The sequence below is a fragment of the Prorops nasuta genome, unplaced genomic scaffold (genome assembly GCF_024137725.1).
Source record: "Prorops nasuta isolate Cenicafe-Biocafe unplaced genomic scaffold, Cenicafe_Pnas_1.2 PNAS00007, whole genome shotgun sequence".
Lineage (NCBI taxonomy): Eukaryota > Metazoa > Arthropoda > Insecta > Hymenoptera > Bethylidae > Prorops > Prorops nasuta.
The window spans coordinates 3520175-3547500 of record NW_027116804.1 but is presented as its reverse complement, the minus strand read 5'-3'; positions in this window follow the sequence as shown (position 1 = coordinate 3547500).

The window sequence follows — 27326 nt, the reverse complement described above, 5'->3', positions numbered from 1 at the left end:
ACAGAACAAGGAATGAGAAAAGGAACCAAATCATCGTTTTATAAATTGTTCTCTCCACTTTCAAATATACCAAAATTAGGTGAAAAACATTTAGATGTGGTAGACGGTGGTTTCCTGTTGCATAAAGTTATTTGGGATAACCATTCTACATACCAAAAAGTTTGTGAAAAATATGTTACCTATATACGTAACCATTTTTCCAAATATGTTTCCGTCGTATTTGATGGTTATTTAGATAACACAAATTTAATGGGTACCAAATCATCTGAACGTTTAAGACGTGCTATGAATCATCAATGCGGTGATAATATTTTTCAGGAAGATACATTAATAAGAATCAATCAGGAAAAGTTTTTATCCAACGAAAGAAATAAAAATAACTTTATTTCTATGTTAATAAAAAATTTCAGATTAAATGATATTACAGTAGAACAAGCTATAGAGGATGCAGATACAATTATCGTTAAAACAGCGATGCATAATTCTACGAAATTCGATTCTGTTACAATTATAGGTGAAGATATTGACCTTCTTGTTATACTTACAGCATTAGGGGATAATTTAACAAATATTTATTTTAAAAAACCGGCACGAGGACGATCTACAGAGGCATTTTATTCTCCCAAAAGCTTTAATTATCCTATACTTAATAATGATATTTTATTTCTACATGCTTTTACAGGCTGTGATACCACGTCTGCTATTTACAATATTGGAAAGTCTAAATTAATTAATGTTATTCAGAAGAATAAACGTCTTCAATCAATAATAGCCTTGTTTAGTAATAGTCAAATTGAAAATAATGTTTTGGCAGCGGCAGGTGAACAATTATTTGTTGCTTTATTTAATGGTGATGAGAATGACACATTGAATTCCCTACGATATAAACATTTTACTAGGTGTTCAACAAAAAACAAATTTAAATTAAGCTGTTTACCGCCCACTTTTGCGGCTGCAAAACTGCATACTTTTCGTACATACCATCAGGTCCAAAGTTGGCTTGATATTTATAAAGATCCGCTTGACTGGGGATGGCAAAGAACAACTAATGGATTGGAGCCTATAATAAATACTGAAGACCCAGCACCGTCAAGCGTTTTGCAATTAATATCTTGTAAATGTAAGGAAAAATGTGGAAAGGCATGTGGGTGCTATAAAGCTGGATTAAAATGTTCCATTATATGCCATTATTGCTGTGGAAAGACTTGCGAAAATGTAGCAGTCTTACAAAACCTAATAGAGGATGAGGATGCGTGTGATGAAATATTAGAAAACCCTTTAATTGATCCAAATCATAAAGATATTACAATTTATGAAGATGAAGAAAATGAACATACAGAGGATGATGATGAATGCTATACTAAGGAAGGCCCATGTGAGAAAAAGGCAAAATTAAAATAGTACTTTATTAATTAAGATTATTATTTATTCGTGGATTATACCTACTGGGGACACCACGTTAAAAAAAATGCACTTGGAACTCTACCTCTTTGGTGGTGCGGAAAAGAGTTTATTAATATTGTTTAAAATATAATACAAAATAAATAATTTTATAATTAGAATAGAATATAAAAGTATGTTTCATTTTTAATAGGATAAGATTGATATGGTTAATTATATTGCCATTTATTTTCTACATTTTTAACGGGAATCCGTATACCGACATTACAGAGCGAAAACTATTTCGCATGCAGCGTTGTCATTTGTTGACGGATTGTAAAGTTATTACAGGTTTTTGGAAATGCCAGAAGCTTATCTACTAAGTTACGTTAGGAAAATTAACAAAAAATGAAAAAAAATTTTTGTTTAAATAAATATATTAACATTATTGAGAAACAACAATTAAATCGCAAAATCCCCCAACGTACTTTACTAGATAATGTTCATACGTTTCCAAAAAGTCCACAAAAATGCACATCTGTCAAGAAATGACGATGATCATGCGAAATAAATAATGGAAGAATTTCGTGTTGGCGACTTCCCGAACACGAAATTCTTCCATTATTTATTTCGCATGCAGCATCGTCATTTCTTGACAGATTTGCATTTTTGTGGACTTTTTGGAAACGTATGAACATTATCTAGTAAAGAACGTTGGGGGATTTTGCGATTTAATTGTTGTTTCTCAATAATGTTAATATATTTATTTAAACAAAAATTTTTTTTCATTTTTTGTTAATTTTCCTAACGTAACTTAGTAGATAAGCTTCTGGCATTTCCAAAAACCTATAATAACTTTACAATCCGTCAACAAATGACAACGCTGCATGCGAAATAGTTTTCGCTCTATAATGTCGGTATACGGATTCCCGTTAAAGGTACGTAAAGTTTTAAAATATGAAAATTGTAGAGAATTTGACGCTCTACAACATTTATTTGAGCTTTTTTTTATTCGAAACAACAGGGGGAGAAATAATGGAGGGAAAACAAATCTACCCTAAAATTTTTATCAGTTTTTCTTTAATAACTTTTTTTACAAAAAAGTTATAAAGAAATACTTCAAATATAACTTGTAGTGCTTGTTTTTCTCTATAAAACGAAAGAAAAATTGATGTTCTGCGTTTAATATTGACCATGATATCTCATTTTTATAAATTTACCCCTTTTTCAAGATGGCGGCCGTAGCACAACCCCTAGGAGTTCGAACTTTGTGGATTTCGATTCTCCGGGGGATAACCATTCGAATAAAAAAAAAATTCCATTGAAGTATTTTTTGCAATGATTTGCCACTTTTCTGTCTAATTTGACTGGACTATACTATAATATCCGGAAAAGCATCATTGCTGAGATAAATCAATTTTAAACCGATAAATCAGGGATTTGATTCAACGGAAAAATTACTTTCATTTCACTTTCGTTGACAGTTCCCCTTCAAAAAAAAGAAATTTGTACTTCTCCGCCGATCCGTATCGTCGTACAGTGTCGTACACGCGTATACACACGCGACGCACGCAACTACGCCGATTATTAATATTATCTCCTAATATTTTACATTCCTGATCCTGATGCTGATGAAATAAATTTTCTGCCTATTTTTAAAACTATCCTCGATAGCACCCATTTGGTTAAAAAATCTGGAGAATAATACAGCGTTATTCGTAGATTAATTTTCAAGTCGCTTTATCTTTTCGGTGGCGCGGCATATGAACTGCTCTAAGGTAGTCAAAACATAAGTATTTTATCATAAAAGCTATTATAAGAAATTGTATGTTTTTCTGTTTTTGGAGGTCTGAATGTTTTATCAGATAGAACAGTTTACTGCATCATTGGAAGATCAAAATGACTCGAAAATGGATTCTCAAGTAAGGCCATAGACCACAAGAAATTTCAATCTAAGAGAGTGGAGAACTTGAGAGATCCCTTTAAGAATGAATTAGCCATTTTTTCATTTTATGAAGGCACAAGCCACAAAATTAAAAATAATTTTTTCTTTATGTCGTAGATTGTCCACAGTTTTTGCCTTTTTGCATAGTGTCTGCCTAAGTGGACTAGCCAGTAAAATTAGCCAATTGCTAGATCAGATTCTAGTTTATAGTGACTATAAGTTGATATGGTCACCAAAAAGAAGTATTTTACAATTCATCAAGCAAATCGTAATAAAGTGAAGAGAAAAACATAAGCATTTACTAATTTATCTTTTAAATCTTTTCGTACCTAAGAGCGTGCAAAGACTGAAGAATAATCTACAGCATTAACAAAAAATTATTTTTAATTTTTTGGCTTGTCCCTTCAGAAAATGAAAAAAGGCTTATTTATTTTTAAAGGGATCCCTCAACCTCTCCATTTAGATTGAAATTTACAGAGAAAACTATGGCCTTACTTGAAAATCTATTTCCGAGTCATTTTGATCTTCCAATGATGCACACAACAAACTGCTCTATCTGATAAAACAGTAAGATTTTTAAAAACATTAAAAAATAAAATTTCTAATAATAGCTTTTTTAATATAATACTTATTTCTTGACTACCTTAGAACAGTTCATATGTCGTGTCACCGCAAAGATAAAACGCCTTTAAAATTAATCTACAAATAACGCCGTATTATTCTTTAGACTTTTCTATTATGTAAATGGATGCTGTCGAGGATCCTTTTAAAAATAGGCAGAAAATGAATTTCATCAACAACAGGATCAGAAATGTAGGACATTAGGAGGTAATATTAATAATCGGCGTAGTTGCGTGCGTATGTGTATATGCGTGTACGACAATACGGATCGGCAGAGAAGTACAAATTTCTTTTGTTTTTTAAAGGAGAACTGACAACGAAAGTGATATGAAAGTAATTTTTCCGTTGAATCAAATCCCTGATTTATCGGTTTAAAATTGATTTATCTCAGCAATGATGCTTTTCCAGACCTTATAGTATAGGACTTTTCGACTTAGTTTATTCCCAAGAATATGTAGTTAAAATTAAACGCATCATTGCTGATACACCCTGTATAATATAATAATGATTGAAAGGATGCATCGAGTGGCAAAAATGTATTTCCAAGAAATTTCCTATAAATGGAGGAATATAAATTGTCATAAGAACCAAATTACCTCTGCTTTTTTAATCTACTTAAAGTACGTAAAAGCATATTTTTCCGATTTAAAAAAAATGTTGAATATTAATAATTATTTTTTATTCCTATCAATAATTACAAAAAAGGGAGCCTATATTGCACTTTGGCAGAATTCACTGATTGATTTTTTATGAGAAAGAAACAAACGTTCTTAGAATTATATATAAAAGATTATTTTGACAAAACTATAATAGTAAAACGGAGACATATTTGAAATTTGACTTAGTCGCGCTATTACAATTATTCCAAGGAATCTTCTAAAATTTTAAGAATATCTACTAATTTCTAGAGTAAAATTGCTCAGTGAATTCTTTAAAAGTGCGATAAAGTTTCTGTTCGATCTTTACATGGTAACAGATCGAATCCCGGTTTTTTTTTTAGGTAATCGATATTAGTGGCGTAGTAACCGCTTATAAATCATTGGCAAGTTTGGTTTTTCTTACACTACAAGAGTCAATTCCCTGAAACATATGCCGAAAGTAGACATCTTCTTGGTAATAGCCCTTCAATCAAGACGAGTCCGAGCACCTTAACCCGATTGAAAAGACGAATTATTTAACGATAATTGAAATATCGAAGTAATAAGCGAGCTCGGTTCCCCTTGAAGCTTTAAACTTTTGATTATACCGCAGCGCGGTTTTTTGTAAAGTTATAAGGCCCGGTCTTAAACGAATGGGAATGAAACAGCAGCCCGGCTGCTTGTTAGAAATATAAGGCCCAGTCCTAAACGAATACGAGTGATTCCGTAACCTGGCTGCTCGCAAAAGACATAAGGCCCGATTCTAAACGAATACGAATGGTTCGACAACTCGGCTGTTTGGAAAAATGACGTGACTCGTGCTAAACGATAATATGTACGAAATGTGAAATGATTCGCCAATTGAATGCGAAAGTGCATAATAAACATTGTAACCGGCATAACGGCTTAATTCATTGCACGATCGTATATCATTTGTAATCGTGATTAGTGTAAAATGTGTATAAAACAATACAAAGAGTTTTTGTGCTTTCGAACTCTTTTTTCTTAATTTGTATACATTTTATTTATTTAAAAACTAAGCAGCTCCTTCATGCGGAGTTGCCCCTCAACACAGCCTTCTTTGCTATTGAACAGTCTCTATTTTTTTAAATTATAGATGGGTAATAAAATATATATAATTACACAGGACAACAAAATTAAGGTTTTTAAAAGTTGTTTAAGACTTCGAAGTATAATTTTATGTAAATTTTCTCGCTGAATCCAAATTTGGTTCTAACGTTATTACATTATCTGCAATTTTCAAGATATTAAAATTTTCAGATGTAAAAAAAATGTGTTTGGGTATGTTCATTAATCTACCATGTTACTGGCATTAATTATGCTGCGCAACTCTATATTTTTCCAAATAGTACTAAATCAAACGTTTAAAAAAATATCGTGTTCATAGCGATGTCTGTTTTATATACTTAGATATATCAATTAAAATTGCTATGATAAAAACACGATTCTTAATGCCAATGCGACTATGGAACAATTTTCGGTTCCTTTGTTATGCTTAAAATGAAGAAGAAAGTATCATATATCTTTTAATTACAAATCATCACCCTATAAAAAAAATATTTTCTTCTTATTTTGACGTAAACAAAAGAACCGAAGATTGTTCCATGATTATATTGGCCTTAACGGGAAGGTCTACACCGACATTACACAGCGGTTCCACCTCAAATCTTAGTTTTCAAACAACAGCGTTGTTTATGGACCGATTTTCAAATTTGCGGTAGTTTTGTATCCGGTAAAATAGCAGCTTTCGGATAAAACAAAGAAATATTGAAAAATAAAAAAAAAGAAATATATGAAGATTAATTAATAAATATTAAAATTTAATTAAGCAATAATTTAAAGATTTCGTTGTTTTATCGCAAAGGCGTTACTTTGGTGATTCCAAAATGCTCGCAAAATCGAAAATCGGTACACAAATAACGCTGTAGTTTGAAAACTAGTAATTTAGATTGAAATTTGTCTAAAGAGACGTAATGTCGGTAAAACAGAACACTTTTTCCAATATTATTTTTACTCATAAAAGGGCACTATAAATTCACAATTTTCTAAAGAAAAGCATTCAAAACAAAATACGGCTTTCTAGAATTATTATTACATACACTATTTAAGAATGCTGAAGCTGATGCTTCACGAGGAGAGCGATGCCTCGTTCATTACACATTCAGCTAAAACCACAACAAAGACGTTCAGACTAATAATTTAGATGCAAAAAATGGATGAATCTATCAGAGCGAAGTTTGGAAAAGGATAAACGTACACTGAGAAAAAAAAAATTTTTGTCAACGATGACATGAGGTTGAGTTATATGCAGTTACACCAAAGTAATTAGAATTAAAATAATAACTTGCAGTATTGATTAAATATCATGCATTAAATTACGTCAAGTGTTTCGTATAATTGTTTAAACTAAATATTTAGTAGTGTGGGAATAATACATATTTGTATAAAACAAAAATGTATCTGAAGAAGAATATACGCATAGTTCAGCCAACCTCATATAGGATTCGATGAAATATAAAAAATCATTTTTACAATAATTTATCCATTAAAACAAAATTTCTTAGGTAATTAAATTAATATTATTAATGAAGCTTTATTGAAACATGCTTTCTTTTAATGGAAACAAAACTTATTTAAATGAAAATAGTCGAATTTTTTGAAAGGAAGGCTTTCAATCATTTTATAAACAGTGTTAGCTACTTTGATTCATACGTAAATTATTTTGCTTGTATTTCTCTAATAAAATATGATTCTTTTAAAGTATTTTAATTCAAGCCAGAGTCTTCTATCTTAATTTGTTTAGGAGATATGAATTTTCAAAGATTTTATGTTTTCACCAAAAATAGCAAAGTGCAAAATTTGACCGCTTATATCTTCGGAACAAAAAAAGATTTTTCAACTTAACTTGCTCCAAAACTCTGGTATTTTTTCATATTTTAACATATTTTATTTTGATAAAAAGCGGTGTTGTATTTCGAAATCTGTCAGTTTTTACGTGGGACCCTTCAAACTTCAATTCTAAGCCTAAACTTTATTAAGGAGCAAATAGCCGAGTGGGTTAAATGCTGGACTAGTAATCACAGGATCCTAGGTTCGAATCCCGTCAGAGGTTGTGGTTTTTTCTCAAGGAAGAATTATATAGTTCAGTTAGAAGGTAAGTTGTGACTATATGTATATATACACTTATAAATCAAATAAAAAAAAAATATATATATATATATGCTACTGTGATATTATGGGACCTTTCATACCAATGACAATTATGTTAATCTACACGTGTATGTGAGAATCTACACAAATTTAAAATAATATAAAGTACAAAAGATAGAGAGAGAGAGAAAGAGAGAGAATTTCATACAAAGTTACTGATATTACGTTTTTTTTGCTGTGTGTTTGTGTGTGTGACAAAAATTTATACAATTATAAATTTATTTGGTTCAAAGTTATATTTCGTTACTGCAATTAAACATTTTTATCTATTCTTTCAAAGTAATTATTTTTATATCCTATATTTCATTTATATCATAAGAAGCTCATTTTTAATTAAATTAATAATCTTCCTAGTATTTGAATTAATTATTTATGAAGTAATAGGAAATTACTTTACCCATGTTACAACACTTTTAAAACATACCTATGAATACGAAATCTATTATATTAATTTATTCGCGTAGTTGAGACAACGAAACCTCTCTACTATATTTGGTGGCTGAAGCAAAACCTATATTTCATTCGCCGTATTTAACCTCACGGCATAGTTGAGCCAACTACGTTTCGTTTGATAACACTATATTTTATCTCAGTGTACCGACTCATTTTTTATGAGAAAAATATGAAAAAAATATGAAAAAAATATGAGAGGTTCCCAGGTAACCATACTTTCAGCTAAAATAAAGATGATCTCGATCGGACTAATACTTTTGTTGCAAAAAATATTTTAATCGAAAAGAGCGTTGACTGCAGAATGGCAGATGTAATATGGCATGCGCGGTGTACTCTCTTTTTGTCTTCAGTTGAGCATTGAAAACTCGCAAAAAATGTTATAGGTTAATATCTATATAACAGCATCTATACTTTGATCTTTATCATTATATTTTCTTATATCGATGAATGTATTTGAGATTTTTTGCTAGAAAAATATGAAGCAGAAATCAGTACGTTTATCCTTTTCCAAACTTCGCTCTGATAGATTCATCCATTTTTTGCATCTAAATTATTAGTCCGAACGTCTTTGTTGTGGTTTTAGCTGAATGTGTAATGAACGAGGCATCGCTCTCCTCCTGAAGCATCAGCTTCAGCATTCTTAAATAGTGTATGTAATAATAATTCTAGAAAGCCGTATTTTGTTTTGAATGCTTTTCTTTAGAAAATTGTGAATTTACAGTGCCCTTTTTTGAGTAAAAATAATATTGGAAAAAGTGTTCTGTTTTACCGACATTACGTCTCTTTAGATAAATTTCAATCTAAATTATTAGTTTTCAAACTACAGCGTTATTTGTGTACCGATTTTCGATTTTGCGGGCATTTTGGAATCAGCAAAGTAACGCCTTTGGGATAAAACAGCGAAATCTTTAAATTATTGCTTAATTAAATTTTAATATTTATTCATTAATCTTCATATATTTCTTTTTTTTTATTTTTCAATATTTCTTTGTTTTACCCCAAGGCTGCTATTTTACCGGATACAAAACTACCGCAAATTTGAAAATCGGTCCATAAACAACGCTGTTGTTTGAAAACTAAGATTTGAGGTGGAACCGCTCTTTAATGTCGGTGTAGACCTTCCCGTTAAATATTGTTTTTTATCTGAGAATTTAAAAAAACAATTGAAAAATGATGTTCACTTTGAAAAATCAAAAATTTTACTTTGATTCGATGCAAAATAAATAGATAATAGGGAAATTTTTATTTCATATTTTTTTACAATAAAATTCAATTCAGGATGAGGGAAATGGCATGCCGAACATTGAAATATCTTACTTCTTCTTTTAAATATAAACATTTAAAACCTCGGAATCGTAAAAGCGTTGCATTTTCAACAGTTCACAAGTTCTTTTTAGGATTAATGAAAAATTCTACAAATTTACACGGAAGTTTATATCAAAAAGTTCTACACAATAAACCATTTTCAAGAAAATAAAAAGTAGTTTGTTTATGAGCTTCGTGATTTGATGAGGAATGCCCCATGTTTCAATTAGAACGTTCAATCGGAGTAATAAAATTAAATGACAACCTTTAAAATATTGTATATAATTCTTTATTGTAATCATTTAAATAAATTTATGATATGTAGAATAGTTAGTTGCAATTCATTTAAACGATTTTCGGTTCTAGTAATATTTTGGTATTCAGTTTTCAAAAAAGCTGGCTGCTTTCACCATATTATCGCATCAAACTAAAAACAATAGATTTTTAATTATTTTGTTACTTTAATTTTATTTTTTACTGTTCATTATAGATAACATTTTGTCTCAAATAATTTCATTCATTACGTTTAATACAACTAAATTAAACGAAATTTGGTAATATTCCTGTAGTGAATTATGCTATAGTCAAGTAACAAGATATCTCGTCCTTATAACCTAACGTGACCAAAAGGTACCCGGACATTAGACCTACAAATTTTGTTGAACGAGGTATACTTTCTATCTCTTTTGTGAATATGACTGATACGGGGAGACAATGGAGCATGCGCAGAATGTTAATGTAAAAGCTCCATGGGAAAGAAGCAATTTCAAACTGCTGGCTGATTTGGATTAAACGTATTGTGTTTACAAATGTCATTTTGAGAGATATGCATATGGTGACATGCTCATGGTATATAATAATAAAAATCAGATAAGTAATCCATTTTCATTGCTGAAGTATAACTTATTCAATTTGTAAGAAGTTGATTCTTTGCTTTACATGTGTTTCAGATTGCTTCAGATTGAACCTAATATGAATAGGAATAGAGAATTGTTATTTTTACTAAGATATAATAAGGTCCTTGAAATTGGAATATTAAGAGACAGGATAAGATAAAAGGATAAAATACAGAGTATTAGTATCATATTATTCCTTGGCAATGAAATCCACTGAAATCTTACGCTTTATATTTATTTAGTTTACAGTTATAATATTAGAAGTTGTTGTTTTATGTTTCAAAGCAATTTTTATTACAGAATAGAAAGCTTTGCTACGGTCCAGTGATATAATATTAGCAAGTAATCAACTGTGAGGCAACCGTGTAACAATTTAACCAATGGTCTATTGGTTAGTTATAAAGAAGGCTGGACTACGTCATCGGGCTTTGCAACGTAAAAATATTCCAATATATAAATATCAGATAAGTATTTCAGTTTTCTTAATATGAATTAACTTTAACTTTTCTGTGTGAAGAATATTTGGTTCTTTGTGTCACATTTATTTTGCAGAATGATTATTTATCAATCTTAATATAGAGGAGCTGCGAGTGGAATATTTTTATGTATTAGATTTCATGAAGACTTCCCAAGTAAACGGTTCAAAGGGAAAGAGTAATAAGAATCATACAACTGTCGCTGCTTCGGATGGATGATGAAAGTTTGGTTTGATGTATAACATACCATGGTCAACGATGCAGCACTTGAAGTATGTGACAAATACAACTTTAATACAAAACTAGGAGAGGACTATTATTGTAGCCTGGGTAAATATTAATCTATGTTGTAATGCTATTCTTAAAAGTATTTTGGCGCTCTTTCAATATTCATTTCTATATCATCTTATAAGTCTTTGAAAGACCGTTAGGCTAGTCAGGAATTATGTAAAGTTTATAACTTACTGGGTAGTGTCAGAATAAATACACTCACTATATATTGAAACGTAATCGCCATTTCCAAATCTGTTGAAAATTGTATGTTAAAGAGTAAATCATTTTTATTTCTGGGTCTTACGTATTATGGTACATGTGTCAGACTTTTTCCTAAATTTCTTATTTAAATATTGTAAGAGATGTCTGTTTGTTTTTTTCATATTTAATAAAAGATTTAGCATTCATTGATATTTTAATATGATACAATGAGAGAAGCTCTTTACGCATTAAAACTGTATAATTGATGCCTTGAAACTCAATTATCCATAAGGACACAATGAAACTTCACTATAGTAGTTACATTAAAGTTATATTGTTCATATAGTATATCACTGTTCGTAGAATGTGAATGGCACACGACAAGAAACTGTTTTGAATAAATTGTAGTTAGAACTGATAAACTATGTATCTGTTGAATTGAAGAAATTTTAATTTTATTCCGTAGTTTCTATTCTGGACCAGATAGGTAAAATTTTCCAACAATATATAATTTTTAATCAAATTGCATTATTTTTACATTATTAATTAGATAATAATTTTTTTAGCCGGATCCCATAACTGGCATACAGATCATATGCATATGAGATCATTTACAAAGCTGACACATTAATTGGCTTATCGCTATGCAAGATTGGAAATTAGGAGAGCTAATCCTCGTGCAATCTGTCTGCCTTTTTTGATTGCGGCCCAAATCGTTACTCATACGCTTTGTTGATTCTTCTATCACGAGGCAAATATCTGTGGCCATGACTTGGCGATCCAGAGTAATGAATCAACTTGAACAATTATATCTGGAAATCTTTTTGATTTCAAAGACATTTTCGAAGACTTCAGAATTCTAGAAGTAACTATTTTTCACTCTCGTAAAAGGAGAGTAAAGAAAATTATTTGTGCTAACTGGACCGTGTCTAATGACAGACAGCAATTTTCACTATCTTCTTCATATATATTTCTTTCAAAATTATACTTTCATTAAATTCTTGATGAAGATATCATTTTTACGTATCATTATGATACTTTGATAGATGTTTATGGATTAATTTATGTTATCTCTCTTTTACTCTTTCCCCATCCTTTATTCTTTCTTAATTGTGTTAGAAAAGTCTTATATGGTATTTTTGCTCGATGAACTTGGATGATTAGTAATTTATTAAATAATAATTATCAATGCAACTGTTATGGTGGAAAAGTATTTTGTTTGAAGGAGCAAAACTGAAATATATAACACGGGTATTCAATTTAAATAATTATTTTTAATTCGTTCGCTAATTTATACTACATAATATCAATAATAGTAAAGAGTCTATAATACATATAGCCTACCCTAGACAAATATTGATAGAATGCCATTATTTATTTTCGTACTTCGGTTTCATTTTATTGAAATAGAAGAATTAATTTCCATTTATAATGATTAAATGTTTAATAGCATTTAAAGATATTAATTTTATAACTTTTAGCTGGTGTATATCCTTCATATTTGTCAACTATGAAAGTAAACGATTAAATGTAAAATTAAATAATTACATATTTCTGATTGTCTATTTCTTCATGCAATATAATCTTTAAACATCGGCAATTAATAATTCTTCCCTTTCATTGAGTGAGAAACCGTTATTGCATCGAATTAATTATATAGTCTAGAAATTAGTTGCATTTTGGGGGGGGACAAGGTGTTGAATTGAACTGTTTGCATATCAGATGATTAACATTAAATTCGTCAATGCTTACATTATTTAAAAATTGATTTTGATAAGTTGTGTACACTTGCAAATTGTAAAAAAAATAATCATTTTTATTTTAAAATGAAAATATGTAATTATATGTATCTTTTATATTTTATATTTATGTACTTTTCCGAATTTTTAGTTCTTTGTTATTTAATATTTAAAATTGTTTTCCTACCTGCTCACTTCTTAATTTTTGTTGTGAACACTTCAAATTTGATGCAACAATAAATTAAAATATTAGTTTATTTTTCAATTATGCCGAAAATTATTAAATTTAAATACCTCATGTAATTTTCAATTTATTTTTTCATTTAAATTATTTAAAATATTTCTGTTAGAGAAAAAAATCTTTTAATTGCATTTCGCATTCCCTCGGAAACATATGAATAAACAAACACAATGGATAAATAACGGTAAGGTTAAAATTAATCTGTAAAACAAATTGTCAAAATATAATTGCAATATTTTTAATTATTCGCAATGAATAGGAACAGAAAAGTAAAAAAGTTAGCAAATATTTTTGCAGACGGATATTCTTACTACAAAGTTAATAAATATGAAAAAAAGGATGGAACATCCACTATGTATGTAATTATAAAAATTTCTCTTTCAATAATATTTTCGTAAGGAGTATAGAAACATGTTTTTCATGATTCAATATTACAGATATTTGAAATGTGCGTTAAAAAACGAGTGTCCAGGTAGGGCAAAAGTTATAAAAAGGAACAATGAAGAAACTTTTAATATTTTAAAACTTCATAATCATAAAATTAATAAAGAATACCAAATTAAACTGAACTTTAAACATGAATTAAAATCTTTTTCAAAATCATCCTCTGTTATGCCACTAACATCGTCTAGGGATATATATGATGCTTGCGCAATGAGGTAAGTTGAGTAATATTATAAGACAGCCGAAGTTGGTTTAAAATTAAATGTCTTATATATAATTGTAATTATCTTGCCACTAGAAATCCTTCGGGAGCGGAAATGATTCCATATCAGTCGATTGACAGATGTATAAGAAGGTGGAAAGGAAAAAAATATTTAAAAATACGAGCAGCGTTGGAAACGATTGAAAGTCCTGTAGCAAAATTATCTTCAATACGGTTATTTCTATCAATATGTAACCAGAAAAGTTTAAAAGTGTTTCAGTTAGACATATGTAGCGCATTTTTGTATAGTGAGTTAGATAAAGAGGTATTTGTATCAATTCCCGAGGGATTAAAAGAAGTAGTAAATGATAAAAGGAAGGTATTGAAATTAAGTAAAGCGTTGTATGGTTTGAAAGAGTCTCCTAAAAGTTGGAATAGTACGTTTACCAAGAAGATTGAATCTTTTGGTTTCGTTAAATGTCAGTTTGAACATTGTATATTTAGTAAATTTAGTGCAATTTCTTGCACTTATTTGCTAGTATATGTTGATGATGTTTTGCTGGCAGGTTCAAACACAGATGAAGTATTGGAAATTAAAAACAAACTAAAAAACGTGTTTGACATAAAAGACTTAGGAGCTATAAATAATTTTGTAGGAATTAAGATTGAACAAGACATAACTGCAAATAAAATTGTAATGAATCAAAAAAATTATTTAAAAAATATCTTAAGAAAGTTTAATATGCTAGAATGTAAAGAAATAGCTACTCCTATGGAAAACAAATTTGATCATAGCTATTTAAAAAGGGATGGGTCTGAAAGCAAGGAAATAGAAAATAAGTGTCGACAAGTAATTGGATGCTTAATGTATGCTATGAGTTGTACAAGACCCGATCTAAGTATTAGTCTAAGTATACTAAATAGATACATTACATGTGCCAGCAATGATTTATGGATTTGTTTAAAACGCGTACTAAGATATGTTAAAGCGACATTAAATTTAAGTTTAGTATTTAATAAGAATGATTTTGATGGAGAAATAGTTAGTGGTTTCGTAGACTCTGATTGGGGAGGCGATAGAGTGGATCGCAAATCCACAACTGGATTCATATTTAAAATATTCGGTTGTCCGGTGTCATGGTGCTCAAAAAAGCAAGTGACGATTGCGTTATCCTCAACAGAAGCAGAGTATGTAGCACTTAGTTCTGCTGTTAGTGAAGCTTGTTGGTTTCAGAATGTTTTAAAGGAACTAAAGTTATTTGACGATAAAAATAAAACTGTGGTTTACGAAGATAACCAAAGTGCAATCAAAGTATGCAAAAGTCCATGCTTTCATCATAAGTTAAAGCATATAGATATTAAAGTACACTTTGTACGAGACAGGGTTAAAGAAGAGTCAATAGAAATTAAGTATTTGTCGTCAGAAAAACAATTAGGTAATTTGTTTACGAAACCACTTAGCAAAGTATCATATATAGGTTTAAGAAACGAAATATGTTTAAAATACTAAAAGATAAGCATTTAAGTTCTTTTATAAAGTTGTCGTTGAGGAGGTGTGTTGAGTAAAGCAACGTCAACTTATGATTGGTCAATTCGAGTGTGAGCGTTTTCTTTGGTAGAGGTTGGCAACGCCTAAGCGGAAGTCAGTCAGTCGAGTAATGGTGGCTGAGGAGCAGTGAAAAGAAAAAGCTATATGTTGCTTGTTATAATTTGGATGTAATAAAGAAAATATGTAAACGTATAAAAGAAAAAAGGATTTTATAATATAATAGAAAAACGTCACTTTAAACTAAGAAACGTTAATACATTCAAAATCAGCATACATAATATACGGTAATTGAATTTTACGGTAAAAATTGTTAAAATATATCCATTTTTTATCTTGATGTGGTAGCTGTATCATACAATCGTTGTGTCTTTTACAATCCTTATAATGATGATTTAATTGTTCCTTTGATTGGAAATAATGTAGACATCTGTTTAAAATATATATATAACGCAAAAATATGTATTGTTAATTTTATAAGAAATATTTACCTGTTACAAATATATTTTTTGTCTATTCTTGCTTAGTTGTTTAGATAGTAAACCTGATAAATTTTTAATCCAAACAAAATGAATATCTTTCCACAGAAGTAAATCAATGTGTTTTTTTCTCGTATGATTTTCATCATCGTCATCATAAAAATTTTTACTTAAACGAAGTGGTAAATATTGTTTCTTATTTTCGTCGTATATGAATACATTAATAGTTAAATTGTTATTTGTTTCAAATTTTTTAATTTGATTTAAAGTCATGGGAAATGTCATTCCATCACAATTCAAAACATCAAGATAATGAGGATAATCCTTAAAAGAACTGCAGTCATTGTTGTGTTTTGGATATAAAGCAGCCACAATAGCCCACATAAAACATTTATCATCGTTAGATTTAACATTCACAATTACTCGTTTTTTTCGTATTTCTAACGGAAGATTCATCCAATGTTCTCTTCTTATTAATTTAAACTTGTTAATATTTATTACTAAATTTAAAATTTTTGATAAGGCCCATTCACTATCACGTTCTTGAAATTCTTCCAGAGATGTTAAAATTAAACTCACAATGTTATTCATATACCATTTCTGCAAATCACTGGTATTCAATAAAGTGTTATTCCTCGTTTGAAAACTTTTAACATCCAAACTAGATTTATTCATATTAGATATAATAAACTCAGCATTAAAAATAGCATTTACCTTTATAGAATTATATTGTTCCAAATAATATTTAATTTTATCAATCACCATTTCTTTAATATCCAATAAAAATCTATGTGGATCAACATGTAGGATATTTACTATTAAACCAGTAATAATTCCCTTTTCAAAAAAAAAAGCAAATTCTACATATTCCCAACGGCAAACATTATTTCATAATGATTTTTTTATTTCACTACTACTACTATTACCACTATTGCCACCACCAGACCAAAAATTATATAATAAAATTTTCTTATAACTTTTAAATTTTGTAATTTTCGACAAAATAAGTTGTTGTAATCCTATACTTATTGTATGCTTTTTTTCATTAACACTTTTCAAATATTCTAAAAGATTTTCAATGAATTCATCACATTCTCTCATCCATTTTTGTTTTTCAATAACAGTATGTATTAATGTTAATTGTTCCGTAAGATTTTTCTCAACTCTCAATATAAGAGTATGTAAGTCGTCACTCATTTAACCGTTTCAATATTTGATCTTAGCACAGCAACCGTCGTAAAAAACAGAAACTCTTATATGAATAAAGAAATATTTTATACATATATTCTTCTATACTAAGAAAAACACATTAGTGGGAGAGTAGAATAAGTTATAAGTGGAAGAAATAAAAAAGTGGGGAAATATTAGGTATGCGGTTAGAAGTAGATTATATAACATACTTTGAAACAATGTAATCGTGTGTGTCATTTATAGAGTTAAAAGTTTTAATATATGAACTAATTTGATTTATTGATTCTTTCTCACCATTATTCTTATTATTTTTTTTTTAATTTATATGAATAAAACCAAACAAACTTTCCATTAAATTTTTTAGTTTTTCAACTACGGAGTATGTTGGACGCTCTATTCCATTTAATGATAGATCAAATTTGTCAGTCTTTGTAATAATATTACGAAATTCATCGAATTCTTCATAATTACCATCCTGAATTATATAAATCTTGCCATTGTTAAACTTAAATAGTGACATTTTACTGTTAAAATTGAAAATTGTTGGAAATACTTCATTCAGTACACTATAGCTTATATCCTTAAAAAGTGCACAATTCCAGAATATTCTCACATAATTATTATCAACGATAACGAAGATAGTACCCATATTACTTAGAACAGCTGTCTGAATTCAATCATGCGGTACTTCACTTCCAAAAAGTTGTTGATACGTTTTTGGATAACCATTAATAAGTTTCAAAGATTTTGCATTAAAAACATAAACATAATTATTAGAATATGCAGCAATCTCATCTAACGATACTTCATGTATAGCTTTAATTGATTTGAAGTCCGAGGGTAAAAATTTAAGCCAATTTGTAATTAATTGTGGATTTTTAAATTCTTTTGGATTCATGTCCAAAGACCAAAACCATTGCTTATAAATAACAAAAAGTCTTTTACTATGAATAAAATAGAGAAAATCACTCGCAGGTAATTTACAAATTGTGTTAAAATTTGAAACATCTTCTTCCTCTGATTGTGGTTTTTTATCTGAAGTAGGATTAATGGTGGTAATATTTTTCTTTCTTCGCGGTGTTGTATCTGCATTTGTTGTTGTTGGAATCATCGGACTATTTTTTACTCCCTCATCTGATTTATATAAATTATAAATATTATTTAAATCTACTGCATTAAAAGCTGACCATTCGTAGTATCGTGGTGTTGGACATAAGGATGCATTATATGCCCAGATGTATCATGATGTAAGCCTAAACTATGTCCAACTTCATGCATTAAAATCCAATACAAACTATTCAAATGTGAATTGTACGGTCCTAAACCAAAAAACCATTGTTTTTTATCCATATATAAATGAATGTCTTTTCTCTGTTGTAGTTTATCAGGAAAATATGCATGTCCCACAACCTGACCTCCTAATCTAGCATCACATTTTGTTGAATCATAAACAAAGTTATGATTAACACTTTGAAATGAAATAATTATATCTGCTTTACTTTTCTCTTGTACTTATTTAAAAGTTAAATTTGTCACAATTGCACATTGTTGAAATACTTCATGTGCAGTTTCCAATTGAGGTATACTAGTTACATGAAAATATATCACGATAATTTCTTTGTATACAATCTGTTCTCTTCCAAATCATTACTTTGCAAAAAATCTCCTAATCCACATCGGGGCCTTTCCATGAAATTAATAATTTCTTCGGTCGTACTTTCCTCGGCTAAGTTAAAGTTTTGCTTATAAACTCTTAATCCATGTTTATAGATTTCATTATCCGCAGCATTTAATGTCATACCATTGTTATTTTTGAAATTTTCATCGTCAATATAGCCATATTTTGTTAAATAATTTGAAATAAAAGTACTATTATTATCATAAAACACAACCCATAGAGAGAATATTGATATAACTGCGAATTTACGTAGGAAATTCATTTTAAGACACAACAGTAACACATGAGAGTAAATAATATACCAAAATCAGAGGAATAAATTTTTTTATTTTTATACTATGCAAACGTGTGGGCGTAGTGTGTGTGTGTGTGTGTGTGTGTGATTTACGTCAAACACTGATTACACATTTTGATGAATAAGACTGATGGGGGTAGAGGGGAAAACCTTTAATCTTAAAAATATAGAGAGAGAGAATGAAATAACAAAGAAAAAAATAAATTATTTTAAAACATTTATACCATATTCTCTTAATACTTACTGTAAGTTTTAATTTGATACATCATATTTAAATACTCTTTCTTTTCTGCTCCCTCCACTTCTTCTCCTTCCTCTCCTACAACTCTTTCGACTCCAGAAGCTTCATTGCCTTCTGTGTTTTCACCGTCATCATACTTTTTGTTTAACAACTTTTTCTCCTGATATATGTGAAATTTAAAAGTTTTTCTCGTTAGATCTTCAAATTTGATATTCACTTTCTTATATTTTTCAAGTGTTTCACAGATTTCATCAAAGATCTCTGGATGATTTTCCAGTATATTTCGACTTATTTTCAATGGTAGTCGAAGACATTCTACAGTGTTTAACATTAATTGTATTTGTTGACCATACCTCGTTATAACCTTTGAAATTTGAATTAGCTGATATTCATGGTATAGTCGAATATTTGGTACAAATATGTTTCTCACTTTATTTACACTCAACGAAAACAATATTTTTTTTCCTTGGGTCTCCACTCATTTTCTCTCTTTTCTATTTCAATAACACTGTTTTTCACTCTCTCTCTCTCTCTTATGAATAAATATCTAGACTTTTCAATTCACTCAATCGTTTATACATCTAACTCAAAGTGAGTTATAACGACAACTGATGCATACTTAAAAAATTTGAATGGTTTTAAGGTGGGGAGAGGGTTTGAACCTCATGACCCATACATAAAAAATTTGTGGTCAATATTATCACATTCTTTTTATCTCCTCCCACTCTCTTCATTTTAAGAAAATAAGGAGCTACATGTGTTTAGTTAAGGACTATATCTTTCCCCGAGAATGATGAGTGGCTAACTCTCTTATCATAATCATTTTTCTTTTAAATAAAAAAAGACCATTAGACAGGATGTTAAAAACCTACTCATGATAGAAAATTAATTAGCATTTTAGATTACACTAAATGATTATACGCACGCGTATCCTGTTTTAAACTTTTTTCAAGGATAAAAGGAGCTACACGTGTTTTGAAGGACAATATATATCTTTTCCCGAGGATGGAAGGTTAACTCCCTTATCATAATCATTTTATTTTTAAATAAAAAACCAATAGACTGGATGAAAAATCTACGCACAATAGAGAGAGAAATTAATTATCATTAGATTACACCAAATGATTACACGCACGCGTATCCTGTTTAAACTTTTTCAAGGATAAAAGGAGCTACACGTGTTTTGAAGGACAATATATATCTTTTCCAGAGAATGAGTGGTTAACACCCCCTTATCATAATCATTTTAAAAAACCAATAGACCGGATGAAAAAATCTACGCGCAATAGAGAGAGAAATTAATTATCATTAGATTGCACCAAATGATTATACGCACGCGTATCCTGTTTTAAACTTTTCAAGGATGGAAACGGTTAACCTTTATATACATCTCTCTCTCTCTCTCTCTCTGAAAAACCACAAACAAGAGAGAAAGAAAGCGGAAAATCACACTTGCATCCTCAAAACACGTGCCAACGGTGATAACCAATGATGCGCACACGCTCTCACGCGCGCACATGCGCCATTAGTTCACAGTATCTGGACTTTTTTTTAATTAGAGTAACAGAAAGAGGTTACACATGCGTCATTAGTTCACAGTATCTGGACTTTTTTTATTAGAGTAATAGAGAGGGGGAGGAAGAAAACTCTACCTCCCTCGCTCGCCTCCAGCAATACCAACCCAAAGAAATAAAATCATCCCATACCAACTTTTTAAATCCAACGCCCCCCGGCGGCGGCTGCAGCGGGGGACTGGGCCTCACGCACCACCAGGCGGCGCCACGCCGCCTCGCCGCCAGGCAACGCCACAAAATTATTTTATAGACTCGGCGCCAGGCGCCGCCACTCGGATCTAGGGGAAAAAGTACGTTCAGAAATTTACCCACACCGCATCTAAGGAAAAAGTAAGTTCAGAAATTCATACGGTCAGTGCGGTGACATAGCCTACCTACTATCAGGGTTTCCGCCCCGTATCTTCCCTCCCACTTGGTTACGAGCTTCACGTCAACTCTATTCCTCACGTTCTCCATTGTTTTACCGAAAACCGCGTTGTTCATCAACTTGAAGAGATTCCTCTCAAATTCGTTAGTGGACGCGGTGCGCAAACGCGCGTTCAGCTCGATGTAATCGCGTAGCCAGGTGAACTCCTGAAACTTTAAACCGCGATGTATACGCTTCAGTACGAGTCCATTACGCATACATTGTTGCAGAGCGCGATAATGTATTACGTAACGCGTCTTATCGTTTAAAGTAGCCAGCAGCTTCTCCTGCCTCGCGCCTGGCGATTTCTCGCGCACCATGTAGAACGGTAGGTCCACGTGTTTGTCGTGAAGCTCGCGCGGATACTCCAAATCGACCTCCAAAATATAACCCTCGGGATGATCCGAGGGTATAGCGGAGACATCGAGATGGGCAGCGTCCTCGATCCATCGGAATTTATGGGTGGGCAGCGGCTGACACATTGCCAAACCATACAGATTGTTTACGTCGTAATACATGAGATATTTCGACGGTTTCGCCGGATCGTAGTCCCGCATGTACCGATTGTTGGTCCTCTCGTAGCGATGGGTGCACTGACTCAAACCACCGCGTATACCGCACTCTACGAACAGCAACATATACACGTCCGTGAAAAGCTCCAGCCTGATTCCCGTATGCTTCAACATCGCGTCCCAGGTGAAGCCCGGAAGCGTATAATAATGGGCTGGATCCAAGTTATAATTTTGCATGCAACTATCGCGAAAACTTTCGAAAACGTCGGTCAACAATAGGACATCGGTCTTCAAGTACAGGTCACCGTACTCCCCAAGTGTGCGCATCTGGAATTTGGTCCATACCTCTTCGGCATGATTGTATGCTTCCTCGCTGATATCGCTGTCGGTCAATCTATTGCGAAACGACTGGCGCGGTGGTAAAGCCGTCTCTTCCAATCGAGCCGGACTATCTATATAGTCGTAAGGAAAAATACCTTTCCTCGTAAGCAAGTTAAACTGCTCGACGCTCAAGTCCGAAAATTGTGAACTCAAATTTGTCAGCTGAGATTCCGCCAAGTACGAGCTCAATTTGTCCAAACTGGAGGCCATAAATTTGAACGAATTGATAAATCTCAGCCGTATATTATAATTTCGCAAATATTTGGTGAATGAAATGTATTTTTCCTTATGTACAGGCAGCAGATATACCGATCCCTCGTACAAATTAGCGATCTTCTCGAGAATAAAATGCGAATCATAGCCGGAAAAATTGTGGAAAATCACTGGAATGACATGCGAATCTTAAAAATTTAAATTACGATTATTGTGAGCCGGTCCTCTGCATCTGCCGGTCAGATGATCGTGATCGCGAATTCGAAATTGATTTAGAAGAAACGGCTTTTTGCATATATGACAAATGGGGTCATTATAGTGATGCGATCGTTCGCTAAGATTAAGATTACGCACAAGGCATGATAGTCCCCAGTTTCTCGCTCGCGATGCGCGCAATGACCTCGAGCTAGCATACGAACCATTCGATGCAGTCGGCACCCCGATGAGCATCGTATCTCGAGAGTGACGCATCAGTAGCAATTTTTAAATAATAGCCTACACTGAAAGGTTCATGTTTCTGATAAATATTACTACTACTACTACTACTACTACTGTTCGATTGTTCAACTTTTGATAATATGCACTCGAAATCCGCGTATACGACGAATGGCACTCGTTCCCCATTTTTGATGTTCCTGAAGGAAACCCAGCGATCCTCGGATTTGCTCGACAACATCAGGCGGAGATTATCGATGAGCTGCGCGCAATCCTGCTCATGCGACTCGAGCCTCTCCACTATGCAAAAGAAGTGTTGACATCTAAAAAAAAATAATATAAAATATATGCAATTATATTTGTATCATTATTATTATTCTTATTATTACATACCGATCGCATATATAATGTGCAATTTTGTTCTTGGTGAATTGGCTTCGCACTAGTCTCGAGAAATTCCTTATGCACACGAAATGTGCAGCACCCTGTTCATCGTTGACGAGAAGATTAGCATGCCTCGATCTCTTCTTCGTCACCTGAAGAGGTACAATTCTGATTTTTTCGTCGGTATTTTGCTCTTCATTCTCCAAGGTAAAGATGTTGACCGACACGTCAATATTCCTCTCGAATTTCGGGAACTGTTTTAGCGTAGTCGGAAAGGTTATGCTACCGACGTCTAAAACCGTCCGAAAATGTGGATAAGAGGACGTACGATTTGGATGAGCCGTAGGTTTTGCCGGATAGATTGCCGCCGTCACGGACCACGCGAGACATGCATTATCACTGGTTTCCAAATTTATCAGAGATTTCCTACTTGCGATAGCAGGTGGTAGAGTAATTCTACAACCCGCGTGCAACGGGTTAAAACGATTAATGTTAACTAGTAAATAGTGGATTTTTTGTAAAGCCCATCCACTATCACTCTCTTGAAATTCACTTAATTGTTTCATAATAACGTCTAAAATATTTTTCCTATACCAATCACTAAAATGATCAGTTTTATACAATATTGCGTTAGTCGTACTAACATTTTTTTCATCACTATTGTCCTTGCAGATGAATTGTCCGTTAAATACACAATTAACCTTAACACTATTTGCACTAATAAATACCTTATCTATACGCACACGAACTAATACTTCCGCGTCTACTAAAAAATCTTTCGGCTCTATATAAATACTATTAACTACCATACCGCTGCATATTCGACTTCGAAACGCCGAATCAAACTCCTCCCTGATAAGTCTTTGTACGTCATTACTACAACCAGCACCTGATTTAATATAATTCAGTTCTCTCTGCGCTCGTAGCAATAGACACTTTATACACGCGAATTCGGCGAAATTCTTTTGACGCGTTCCAACGGGAAAAGCTCGATCCGCGTTGCTCAATCGTCGAATATGCTCGCAACATTCCAATACCCATGCATCGTATTCGTTCGCACTATTAATTGTAAAAAACTTTCTATGTAAATCAGTAGACATTTTCAAAAAAAATTATTAAAATAAAATTTAAGATTCTGTCATACGGTAGGAAACAACAATAAATTAATAATTGTGAATGCACCTCTCGCGAAGAGTAACGCTCATATATATCGAATAGAGAATGGGAGTAGGGGTATCTACACATCCCATTGTTTCGTCCGAGATGCATACTGACATTGATATACTTAGATAGACATTGATAACAATTTTTTTCAGAAGTCATTTATTTTTATACACAGGGTGTCCGGTTAACTATCGCCAATCCGGGATATTCGGATAGAGGGTAAAATTTCGAGTAAAAAAGTTCGAAACACTTTGTGGCTAGCACCCTTAATTAAAAAGTTATTAGCGATTAAAGATCCTCAGTTTTAATTGGATTTGCTTAGACGGATGATTCTATTGGTCGCATTGTTAGCCCGTAAACGCTAAGATTCAGTAAAAGTTAATACTAATGCAAGCACACGGGCAGTGGACACACCCACTTGAGCCTTTGGTAGTGACCGAAAGCCGAGCGACCGAGTCTCGAGAGCAAGCGTCATAAAAACAATGCAAACATAAAAACTCTTGACAATAGTCGCAAGCTAAAATTTAAACTTTTGTAATTTTCAAGTAAGAAGTTAATAATTATCATTTTTGAATTGTATGTATTTTTACGATGAAAATGAGTCCAATCACAATATAATTACGCCAATTTTAGGATATAATTAACAGTTTTAATTAATTAATAATGTCGCTAAAAAAGTCATAATTATGTCGCGCTTCGACTTATTTTCACCATAAAAATATGAACAAATCAGAAATAAGAATTAGAAATTTGATAAAACACAATTGCAAAAGTTAAATTTCTCTTTGTTTAATGTAATGTGTTTACGTTTTTCTGTTTTTTAAATCGAGGCCTATTGTTGAATGAATAGCCTTGGGAGCTCGATAATTCTACGCGCTTGGTCGGCAGAGGAAAGGGGGAATCGGGGTAATGAAATTAAGACATTTATAAGAAATTTAACTTTTGCAATTGTGTTTTATCAAATTTCTAATTCTTATTTCTGATTTGTTCATATTTTTATGGTGAAAATAAGTCCAAGCGCGATATAATTATGATTTTTTTAGCGACATTATTAATTAATTAAAACTGTTAATTATACTCTAAAATTAGCGTAATTATATTGTGTTTGGACTCATTTTCATCGTAAAAATACTGTTACGTCCTGAGTTGTGTGGTAAACTCAAGAACAGTTTTTGTTGTGGGCTCCAATGTCCGCTGCCTACCAGCTGGTAGTAGTTGTAGGAAATTCGATGGAGGATTTTTGTATTGAGGGATAACACTTAGTTGAGCAGACTTCGATGATTTTTAATGGTTTTTATTTATTAACTGTAACAAATATAAGAGAGTCTTCCAAGACTGTTCTAGTTGAAGGTACAATTAGCACTGTCTTAAAAGCTAATCGAATTAGTCGACGACGGGTTCTGGATCGTGATCCAGGGAGATGGCTAAGCCAATCAAAACATTTATAAAATGAATTCATCCTATCTTTGACCAATAAGAATTAAAGCATCTTAGAGTGAGTGGCAGGTAGAATTCTCTCACGGACTTACAGTCGCACGATGCAAGATGCAAATGTAGGTAAAGATAAGGTCCCGGCGATGGTGCCTGCAGATTCTGGCATATGGGATCACATTCAATTATCCTATTTCTTTTAATAAAATAATTTTAATTTTTAGGGATTAATTGGTTAGGGACGTAACACTTCCCTCCTTAGAGATAGATCGTCCTCGATCATTGTTTAAGATGTTAATCCCATAAGCCACAATGCTGTAGTCCATAATTTAATTCTAGAATGATTACATGGTTTGATTATAATGTATTGGTATGTCGACCTGTGTCGAGTGACTTAAAAGTTATTAAGGAGGTTGGTCCGATTTAGAATTAACGAACAGATGTTGATACAAAAATTTGTATAAACTTAGTAGTATTGGAAAAGTCACTATATTAATTTTTAGATTGTTTGGATACTTATACAATTAGAAATAAATAAAATAATTTGTTACAATTTAACATGTAATCTTATGGGCAGGCAAATTTTTTCTCTCTTCATACTTGAAATACGCGAAGATTAACGAAAAGAAACGTGTGAACCTCTTAAAAAAAGTTAATAAATATCTAATGATTACATGAAAGATTGAAACATATCGATTTGGTAACTGTACCATCAATAAATAAAAAATTTTCTTCGGGAAACTGATGTTTTTGATAACGTCAACCTCCATTACATGAAATAGTGGCAACGTCGCAATCGCCGTAGCCCGCGTTCTTTGAAAAGCATTCATCTATGCTGAATATATGAAAGGGAATTTGAGTTGATGGTTATTTAACAATAAAAGCAAAATAAGAACCTGAACAATAATTTATTAAATATCTAATAAACATTTTATTAATCTTGAAACATAATACATTTATAATGCCTTATTTTTAAACATTTTTGGATGCCTTTGGAATATTTTATAATTAAAACTATATTGCAACATAAATACCTATATCTATAAATAACTGAAAGCCAGAAAACTTGAAAATAATATTATTTTGTAAAACTGGCGATCACCTGTTGTCTATGACAGAAGCAACGTTGCCAAATCTAACCTCTTACTACTTTAGTCAGTAGAGAGTCTACGATAAATCTGTTTTGACTTTAGACGTATGGAATCAACCTCCTTAAGCTTACATACAGTAGGCTAGAAGCGAAGGCTCGCTTTGATTTGCTTACATTTATATATAATGTTTATGATGCGCTTAAATTTATAATCTAGGGTACAGGTCTTGAGAAATAGGTGGGTTAAGGTGAGGCATCTCT